Below are 11,937 nucleotides of genomic sequence, written 5' to 3' on the forward strand. Positions count from 1 at the left end.
ATTTGATTATAATATGTTGTATTATCTAAACTAATTGTAAATATTTTATTTTGCAAACTTTACTCATATAATACATTTCTTATTTCTACACCAAGCGAATGACCAGTGTATGGAAGTTTAACTAATTTAAATGAAATAATTTTTTATTTAATTTTCAATCATTATTAATAAAATGTGCAATGATACATTGATATTCTAAACCATTATTTAATCACAGATCAAATGTTAAAAAAACACTTCCATTCAATTTTTTAAAGATGTCAAATAATTCACTTTTAACATCATCAAATTTCTTTAAAATCCTATTTCTATTAGTATTTCTTGAAAAACTTTGATATTGCAGTACAAAACTTTTGTGAATCATTTCGGTAAAATCGGGACATTCACTGATAGTAAAAACTTGTTCTTTTTTAATATATAATCAACTGGAGAATTTTGTACACGTATATGATCGTATGAAAATGTTTACAAATTACTAGTTGATGAAGCCCCTAATTGCATTTGACTTATAATATCAGGCTGTTGACTTTGTAAATGTTGGTTAGCATACATTTTTAGATGACTAGTACCTCCTGCAAATGCAGCACTAACTAAATGTGCACAATATTTACATTTTGTTTTAAATGTAATTGTACTATTCGGATTATTTATAAATATTTTTTCAAAATGTTGTCAAACACTACTAGTTGTGCCCCTAAATGATGATCCAACTGTCGGAAGAGAGATATTAGAAGGAAAATCAACAGATTCATGTTGTGTAATATATGTATCAAATTTGGCGTATTTGCACTAAAAATTTGGCGTACTTGCTGCAGTAGTATTTGCACTAAAAATTTGGCGTCACTATCTGTACGGGGTGACATGTGAAGTATACACCGACCACAAGAGTTTAAAATATTTCTTCACACAGAAAGAACTGAACATGAGACAGCGGAGATGGCTAGAACTGATTAAAGACTATGACCTGCAGATTCTGTACCATCCGGGAAAAGCCAATACTGTTGCCGATGCATTGAGCCGAAAGTCAATTGCCAACTTAGCTTGTTTGCTCATCGGACAGAAAGAACTGCTTGGTGACCTTGAAAAATTTGAAATTGAAGTTGTTTTGAGAGAACAAGGTGGAACGCTAGCCGCTATTTCTGCTCAACCAGCCTTGATCGAAGAAATTAAAGAGAAACATCAACAGGATGACTTCTTGAGGAAGATCATCGAAGAGAGAGAATCTAAACCGAGATCGGGATTCGAATTTGCGAATAATGTACTGAAATTTCAAGAAAGACTGTGCGTACCAAATGATACTGAACTGAAAAGAAGAATTCTGCAAGAGGGCCACAACTCAAGATTTTCCATCCACCCGGGGAATACGAAAATGTACCAAGATCTGAAACAGAATTTCTGGTGGCCGGGAATGAAGAAAGAAATTGTCAACTTTGTGTCCAAATGTCTTCATTTCCAACAGGTCAAAGTTGAACATCAACGACCTGCCAGATTATTGCAACCCCTACCCATACCAGAGTGGAAATGGGAGCATATCACGATGGATTTTATCGTTGGGTTACCTCGCTCCAGAAAAGGTATGGATTCAATTTGGGTTATTGTTGATAGACTAACCAAATCTGCTCACTTCTTACCTGTCAAGACAATCTATAATGCGGACAAATTGGCTGTTATCTATGTTGATGAAATTGTGAGACTGCATGGAGTGCCTGTGTCTATTGTTTCTGACAGGGATTCGAAATTTACATCGAGGTTTTGGCAAAGTCTACAGACTGCATTGGGTACTGAATTGAGGCTGAGTAGTGCCTATCATCCTCAGACAGATGGACAGTCAGAAAGGACCTTCCAAACTCTGGAGGATTTACTGAGAATGTGTGTCCTTGATTTTCAGGGAAACTGGGAAAGCCATTTACCTTTGGCTGAATTCGCCTACAACAACAGCTACCATTCGAGTATTGGTATGGCGCCTTTCGAGGCATTGTATGGCAGGAAATGTAGATCTCCGATTTGCTGGGTAGAAGTTGGAGATGGGCCTTTGCTTGCGCCCGAGATCGTTTATGAAACAACTGAGAAAGTGAAACTGATACAACAGAGATTGAAAACTGCACAGAGCCGTCAGAAAAGTTATGCGGATGTCAGAAGACGGGACAGAGAGTATGAAGTGGGTGATCACGTTTTTGTAAAAGTGACACCAATGAAGGGCCAGACTCGTTTTGGAGTCAAAGGCAAGTTAGCGCCAAGATACGTCGAACCGTATGAGATTATTGAGAAAATTAATCCGGTGGCGTATCAAGTTGCGCTCCCTCCTGAAATGTAGCACATGCATAATGTTTTCCACATTTCGATGTTGAGAGATTATCTCCGGGATCCCTTCCATGTAATTGAGCCTACTCGAGTAGTGTTGAGTGATGACTACACTTACGAGGAACGGCCTATACAGATTGTAAACAGACGAATCAAGAAGTTGAGAAACAAAGAGATCCCATTGGTGAAAGTCGACTGGCAGAACCATGGTGGCATGTATGCCACTTGGGAAAGGAAAGATGACATGGCTAAAAGATATCCTGAACTGTTTCCACTGAATCCTGTTTTCTTCCAGAACGAAGGTAACTTGAGTTTAGAGGACTAAACTCTTTATAAGGAGGGGAGACTGTAATAACCCTCACCACTGCTTACCGATAAACACTGATTATCGTTAAACTGAACTAATCATGACTGATAATTGAACTGCTTAAAGTACTGAACTGACTGACTGAAAACTGGAACTAGATGGACTGAGTATGTATGTTAATTTGTTTTTTATCTGTTTGATTGTTTATTTGATCTGTTCACGTTTTATGTTTAAACTGCTAATTGAAGGCCTTATCGATGGCCGAACCGGGAATTGATTGATGTTTTAGGATCCTCATAATTAATGTGATTTTATGGTGAAGTTATCTGAAAACTGATTAGGAATGATTAAATTAGATTAATGGTACCAAATTACATGAATTGGACTTATTACCAAATTGCCACCCTTAGTGGCCCACTCAATATAACATATTAGAGCCCTTGCATACTTGAATCAAAACACTTCTTCAGCCACATTTTGAGCCTACAACCGACCTTGGAGAGAGAGAGACTTGAGGAGTTGATTTCATCCCAACTTTGCTTGTGAATTGTTTGGAAATTGAAGAAATTGTTGAGGAGATTGCATATTTGAGCTCCCTTCTTGAACTACAAGACTAAAGGTAGCTCCATTGTCTTCTCGTTCATGTTTTGAGTTGATTCTTGCATGGTTTAGAGCTAAGTTGAAGTCTAGAGCCACCCTATGGCTCAAATTGCTATGTTGAAGCTTAATTGTTGCATGCATGTACATATATTGAAGTTTTGAGGTTGTAGTTCGTAATTCCTCACATGCATGTCCATGTTTTGAGAGTAGTTCATGAAATCATCTTGTTATAAAAAGAATTGGCTCATTAGAGCATCAAATTGGAGCTTCAAAATGTTTTGAATTCATGCATGTTTGCATGTTCACATTGTTCTTGAAATTGGTTTGAAATTGGGTTTCGATTAAACACCCTTGGGCTTTGATTTCTCAAAATTGAGCTTTGAACCATGATATTCTATACGTTTACAAGTGTTTTCTGGAAATTCAGCCCAAGAGGATCGGTTTTGATGCATTTAGACTTGAGTTTGAGCTTGGAAGTGCAATCTGGAATTTCCAGATTTTGCACTCCCGCTCGAGCGGGGAGAGTGACGCTCGAGCGTGGAATCCGAGCATCCTGTATCTCTGCACTGTTTTACAGTCCGCTCGAGCAGAGGATTGGGCGCTCGAGCGGAGGCATGTGTCTTAAGCTCGAGCGGGCGTCGAGCGTTCGTCGAGCGGAGATTTCACTTATCCAGTACTTTTACAGTACGCTCGAGCGGGAAAGTTGACGCTCGAACGTGTACCTTTGTTGCATGTCCGCTCGAGCGGGTAAACCTGCGCTCGAGCGGGAATCTGTTTTTCTGAAAATCCCGAAACTGTTTTCTGATCACATCTTTGCATCCTCATCCCATTCTAGGCATTCTTAGACCTAGTTTAAGACAGCCTGTTGAGGATATAGATGTAGAACACACCAAGGCAAAATTAGGGATTAAGTTATGATATTTCCCAACTGTGTAGCTTAGTGTGTGTTCAACCTGTGAACTGTGTAGGGTTGGCGACTGGGGAGACACGCTCTAGCATACTGTAGCCCAAACTCTGTGAGTAACAACTGTGTAAAGATATGTTCGAAATGATTATCTTCTGAACAATTGAACTGTACTGTTTCTGAACTAATATTATTAACTGAATGAATGTATGTCCTATATTCTGAACTGTATTGTGGCATCCTTAGCACCTACTGTTTACTGTTACTGTTACAGAGATCTCTGTCGGTTCCCTCGTGGAACCACTACTGTTTACCGATTGATGGCCATCATTACTGTTCGGTCTTTAAGACCTACTGTTTACTGCTATGCTAATGGATGTACCACATAGGACTGAATAACTGTTCTGACTGAAAAACTGAAGTATTGTTTAATGAACTGCTTTCATTACTGTAAGGACATTCCATTCTTAACCTCTTTACGCATTATGTTATTCACTGGGCTTTAGCTCACTGTATATATATATATATATATACATGTACGTGCTCAACCACCAGAGCGGAGCTAGGAGCGTGGGTTAGACTCCAGTTTTGTCAAGCCAGCCTTTGTGTCTCACTGCGAGGTTCCGAGTTGCCATGCTATGGCTTTGGGTGTGTTTTGCTTTCCCCCGTCTGTCTCCATACTGTTTGGATTACTGTATAGACTGTCAGCTACTACCTGTACTACCTGTACTGTTATCAAGGGATAAGGTTCCTGTACTGTGTGACTATAAATTTTGTATAGACTGTACTGTTTGCATGTATGAAGGCATGAAAAATCTTTTGGCATACAGACTGTCACAGCTCAATGGACATTATGTATTTACTGTATTGGCTTCCGCCGGGCCCTGAACTCTGTTCTACTGCACTACTGTTAAGCAGGCCTTCGGTAATCTCGGATTACTGGCCGATTACGGCGCTAAACCCATAGGGCCGGGTTTGGGTCGTGACACCACCACCTTTTCAGATCTAGTAACAACAATAGAGAGAGGGAGAGAGAGAGAGAGAGAGAGAGGATGATAACCAGGGATAGGGAGGGAAACTAAAGTTTTTACTAAAAAATAGTTCACATCAATCTTCACCGTCATAGACTAGTATCAACAAAAGAATCAAAGACACATTCAGTGATAAATTCATCACTAACACGTCAATAATAAATTTATCATTGAATGATTTGTAAAAAAAATTATAGATTCCATATTTGATTTATTTACTCATATCATACTTACTTACTCACAAGACACTTCTCTCCTATATATATATATATTAAGATAGACTGATAAATTTATCACTTATAAATAAATTTGTAACAAATCTACTTTGAGAAATAAAGAGACAAATAGAGGAGAACAGGGGCAAGATTTGGAAAACACTATTGTTTGGAGCCATTTGGAGTTAATTTCACTATTAAAACAACTAGATCGGTAAATCAATGACGACATAGTAAAGGTTAGAGATATAAGGTGTAGATCAGTGACAATGGAATGTAGATCAGTGGTGGTACAGGTGCTTGGCAAATGATGGTGGTGGATCGGTGATGGTAGAGAGTAAATCGGTGGTGGTAGACAATGAATGGTGGTGGTGGAGGGTGAATGGTGACAATGGTGGTGGCCAGTGGCCGGTGGTGGTCAACGATGTGGTGGCGTTTGTTTGCAACAGTGGTGGTGGTAATAATGGTATTGTGAGGCTCTTGGAGAGAGAGAGAGAGAGAGAGAGAGAGAGAGAGAGAGAGAGCTTGATATATGAGAATTTAATGAGGGTAACATAAGTATTGTAAGACTTATTGATGCATTCAAAAAGTCAGCATGATTTATAAGTATTTAAGTCTAATTAATGGGACTAGCTGTTCATTAACCCTATATTGAAAACATTATCTCCATTGGCTCAAGTTAAATTAACTTTGTTAAAATTATTTTTTGACTTATTACAATGTTAAAAAATTATTTTTTGGCAATACCAAGATAACGAGTTGTTATTGGATGCTCTTGGACTATGGTCACGTGGTGTTCGAAGGTGTTGTAATTGGTAAAGAAGGTAGGGCCTATGATTTTGTGTCGGATAATTGAAAAACATGAAATGATATGATGTATATTAATTAGTGAAATAATATGAGCACGTGACACTCTAAGAGTGTTGAATAATTTTTCAATGATAAATTATCATTTTTGACAAAACCAAGTGTCAAATCTAACTAATTTTTAAATTTTCTAACCATTAAAGTAGTAGATGTAATGAATTAAAGTTCAATACTCATAAGTGAATGCTACTCTTGTGGAGCTATAAGTCTCGAGACAATAAATTATAAATAATTAACTTATGTAATTTTAATTATAATTTCTAATATTATTGAGTTTTTATAATGAGATTTTTATTGATAAATCTCATTTAGGAGTGCTTTAACCCAAGAAGTCCATTAAGAAAATTTATTATCCACTTAGTCCCATGTATTTATACTTTTATTTCATAAGGTCATTTTTCTTGATTTACATTATGTTTTAAGACTCTTATACCCTTACATTTAATATTGATATATATTACACTCAAAAAAATAAACACTTTTCTATATTGACTATCACTATGTTTTGGTAGTTCCCCATGAATGAGGATGTTGATTGTCATGCAGTTTCAATGTCGTTGTGTGATTCTTAGTTGTGTTAGGGTTTCTCTAATGTTTGAAGAAGATGAACAGTGTGCTCTGTTTGTTTACATTGTTACAAAGTCAAACATTTATCAGAAGAGAGAACAAGTAGTGTGCTTTGTTTGAAGAAGACGAACTGTGTGCTCTGTTTGATTACATTGTCTTAAGGTTAGTATGTGTAATGCCTCCAAATTTATTAAACTAAAACATCACTCCTAATCTGATCAATCAGATATCTTTCCAAACTAATAATAACAATAATCTCGAAAGTCCTTTTTTCCATTGATCTACATATCAAATATTACAAATTTCATGTTATCATCCTCACAACGAGAACATTTACATAATCCAAGAAACTAGAAAATAAAAATAATAATGCCTTAATGGCGTACAAACAGCAAGGCATAGCTTTGGTACAACAAAATAGACACATGGTCCCAATACACATTAGCCCCGAACTTCAACAATTAACACTCAATGAGCCCATGTGCTCTGTTAAAAAATCTTTACCACCTTGTCACTTGGGCGGAATCACACCAACAATTCCTGAAATGTTGGATAAGAATGAGCTTGATGCCTAGTAGAAATACTTTTAACAAAGTATCTAATTATCTGAAAATCCATGTGGCATTATTACAACCAAAACATTTTCCTTTTTAAACACATGATAAATGTTTAAGCATCAAAAATCAAATATTATCATTTCCATGAGAAATCACATTTCAAAATCGGGGATAAATGAGCCATGAAGTCCTTAAAAAGAGCCCCAGTACACACATACACATATATAGTTTTATATCCAAAATACCTTCACATTTACTGACAGTTATACGGTAGGACGTGGGCACCCAAAATCATCTGTTTTTCCACTTTTGCAGACTACAATACGGCAGGACCATAGGATACCCAAAAACGTTTCCCACACTCGTTCAGCGATAAGCCTAGGGAGGGCAATTGGGCGCCTTAACTCCCTGTGCAGGTACCAACACAACGCAAACTCTTTTCAAAACTGACTCTACCCAGAATCACATGCTATTTACTACCGTTAAAACAATCTTTCCAATGTTTCCACAAATCCCAAGCATTTAAACATCCATGAGAACAAAGGTAAATTTCCCCATTCAAATAATTGCACAATTATGGAGACATAATCTTCATATTTCAAGGGAAATTCTCAAAAGCTTTCAATTTTAAAAGTCACATATCAAAATATATCTCAATCTCACAAGTCAATCATAAATTTAAATAATTGAAAGTTAATTCTAAGGAAAATCTCAAATGCTTTTAAATTCATAAATCTCAAGCAATACATATTCAAAATATCGTAATCCATTTATCAATTTAAAGATTTGAAATAAATTTAATCTTTTCTCAAAATTTGACAACTAGGGTTTTCATAAATTTGGGACTTTTGCCCATAAACATGAAAAATGTTATCTTCAAACTAAAATCTCCATAATCCACAACCATTAATAAAAATCTAAAGAGAAAGAGGAAATCTCATTTTTGAAACAAAACCCAATTTTGTAAACTTAAAATTTTAATTATGGCATCAATGTCACAATAGTTCCAAATAATCATCCTCGAAATAAAGAGATATAAAGCTAAAAGTAATCCTACCTCAAGAAAAGAGCAAAGAGCAAGACTTCTAGGAGAATCGTTCACAAAACCAAGATCCAATCGATTAAAAATGCTCATCTTCACTTGTTCTTCATCTTTAATGCTAGATCCATGGTGGATTCTACGTGAAAAATAGATGAAATCAAGGTTTTTAGGGCTAGGGTTTTGGGTATAGAGGAGAGGGGGAGAAGAGAGGAAGAAAAATAAAGTTTTTAAACCAAAAAGTTACTTTAAAGTGACTGATATCAACAGTTCGCTCAAGTGAAGAAAGCTAGGATTGAGTGTAGAAAAAGAGCTCCCAAAATCTCTGAAATTCGTGCAGACCACTCGAGCACAACTTCTTGCGCTCAAGCGCACTTGCTTCTGTTGGAAATGGTTATAAAATTCTGGATAAAACCAGAATTTTTTCCTAAAGTTCGGTCTATTTTTTAGGTGGGCCCCGAGTGTCGATTTACTCGGGTCAAAGTGGTAACGCGTTCTATGCCGCGTTGTGATTCACGTGGTATATTTGGTTGCTCAAAACCATTACCGAGTGAATGAGAAATTGAAGCCAAAGTGTGCTCCATGGAAATGGAGTTTTGGTGGAAATTCCTTAAGGTTGTAAATTGGCTTGTCCCACATTGATTTGGTGGGAGGTTTTGAAAGGGTTTATAAGGCTTAGGGTGAGATACTTGGGGTGTGCCCCAAGGGGTACCCAAGTGTTTTAGAGGGAGAGGTTATGGGCAAAATGGGCTAGACCCATTGGACCCAAAAATCACCACACACGCGCGCGCGCCGCCGGCCGTCCGGCCGGTCGGGCGGGCTGGGCCTGGGCCTGGGCGCGAGTGCGTGGTGTGTGGTTGGGCTTCTAATCTTTTTGGGTCAAAAACATTTGAATTTAATTTTATTTTTTATTAAAATAAAATCCAGAATTCAAATTAAATTGGTTTGGATTTTTTGTACATCCAAACAGGGCCCTTCCCGTTTTCAAACAGAAATAAACTGTTTTGGAATTAGTGTACATCCAAACAGAGCCCTTCCCGTTTTCAAACAGAAATAAACTGTTTTGGAATTAATGCACACCCAAACAGGGCCCTTCCCGTTTTACTATCTGTTTGAATTGATTCAAATCTGTTTGAATTCAAAACCCAACAGGTATGATACCTGTTCAATTCAAAACAAAGAGTCACCTTCACATCTATAAATAGGACCACCCTCATTTGGATTTTGTAACTCTAATTTTCGTTCTTCATAATTCTGCAAACTTCCTCTTCATTTTGCTGCATTATTTTCTTGTCAGAGAGAGTATAAACACTTAGTGTGTTCGTAAGGCAAACAATTTGTAGTGCTGCTATTGTTTGTAGTAGATCATTTTATCCTGGGAGATAGACGTCCAAATTCTGAAAGCACCGTGGAGAGGACGAATCTGTCTTAAGGACACAGTGTCAAACACTGGACTTGATCAGAAAATAATTCGAAGAAATTAAATCAAGTAAGTTATTTAATTTATTTTCAGTGTTGTTTTTATTTATTTAAATCAGATTTTAATTTTGTTTTTGTAACAAAATAAAATCTGTTTTTATTTATTTATTTTTATTTCGAGTTTGATTTTTGTAATCAAACAATTTCTCTCCTTTTCTTTATTTCTTTAAATTCTATTTGTTGTTGTGTACACAATAGAATTAAATCTTTTTAAATACAGTGAAGATTGTCCAACAATCTTAAGACAGATTCCTTTTTGGGTATCTTCATTGTATTTAATTTTCTGTGTTTTCAAATTAATATTCTGGTTGGAAAAACAAATAGTGATTTATGCTATTTGACAGATAGTAGTAATATACTGTCTCTTTTCTTTGACAACTACTAGTAGTACGATACTGGTGTCATTAACAATTCAGAATATTATTTGGTATTACAGAAAATTCTTGTTATATATTTATTTTTCTAGTTTTAGTAACAAGGAAAATAAAATTATTTTGTTGTAATAATTATTTTCTGGTTTTAGTAACTAGAAAATTAATTTGTGTTTTAATTTATTTTCTGGTTTTGGTAACTAGAAAATTATTTTGTGTTTGTTCTGATTTTTGTAATCAGATAGTTTTGTGGTATTTTATTTTCTAGTTTTAGTAATAAGAAAAATAAAATGATTTTGTGTTATAATTTATTTTCTGGTTTAAGTAACTAGAAAATTAATTTGTGGTTTGGTTTTCTGATTTTTGTGATCAGATATTATTTCGGTATTTTATTTCACTAGTTTTAGTAACAAGGAAAATAAAATTATTTTGTATTGTAATTTATTTTCTGATTTTAGTAACTAGAAAATTAATTTTGTTAATCAATCATGTAACTTTGTGACTCGGTCACAATCTGTTAATTTTGTAAGTAACTTATGGTTTCATTTGGTAGACCACTTATTTTTGAACCCTTTGTGAAAAGGTGTTAATTATTTTGACTTTATCATAGTTCATCGTGAGTATACATGGAAGAATTTGTTTCTAGAGTAAAAATATTAGTTTTACAAACTAATTTTATTTTTATTTGTTTATTTAATCAGATTTTGTTTTTGTTTTTGTAACAAAATAAAATCTGTGGTTTTATTTATTTATATATTTTTATTTCATGATGCAAGTGATGGGATTGTGCATGATTAATTTATTTTGTTAATTCATTATTTTTAGTTGATACGTTTGATATGCATGTATGTTATCAACTCAAGTTATTTCTTAACAATAACTTCAAGTGATTTGGAATGATAAATTGTTATGTCGATTTTGGACATAAGCAGGTTAATTTGAATATTTCTAATCAATTTTGAATGGGTGTTTAAAACACCAGAGAAATTTAAACATGAAGATGTATGTAATTATATCGTTCCATTTAATTGGAAAGTAAATTTAAGAAATCTTTTATGTTGATTTTTATTTTATTATTGAATTATGTGACATGAGATGTCATTAATAATTATTTTACTTGCGTAGTAGAATTTGTTAAACCATGAACCGTTTTATTAATATGGGGGTGTATCTCTTGCATTAGTTGAGATAATTTAATTTTTTTCTGTCACAAATATTTTTATGACAGTGACATTTATTTGTTATTAAGTTGCAAGAATGTATACAATCAAATGGGTTTTGAATTGTTTGATTCTTAGGCAAAATTTTTTATGTTTGATTCTTAGGCAAAATTTTTTATGAGGATATGATTTTGTCAAAACATTAATTCTGACTTGAGTAGTCATAATTATTTTGGTTTTTTCTTGAATTTGTTTTAAAATTCATTGATTTATATTAGAAGTGATATGGGTGGTGAATATGATGCACCTTTAAATGAATTTTGTGCACAACATGGCATTATTCACCAAACTACAGCCCCTTATTCTCCACAGCAAAATGGAATTGCTGAAAGGAAGAATAGAACCCTAAAAGAAATGATGAATGCCATGTTACTAAGTTCAGGCTTACCACAGAACTTGTGGGGGGAAGCAATATTGTCTGCTAATTATGTTCTTAATAGAATACCCCACAAGAAAACCAAAAGCATTCCTTATGAATT

Source organism: Camellia sinensis, chromosome 5, assembly GCF_055761805.1.
Source record: "Camellia sinensis isolate YWXY chromosome 5, ASM5576180v1, whole genome shotgun sequence".
Taxonomy (NCBI): domain Eukaryota; kingdom Viridiplantae; phylum Streptophyta; class Magnoliopsida; order Ericales; family Theaceae; genus Camellia; species Camellia sinensis.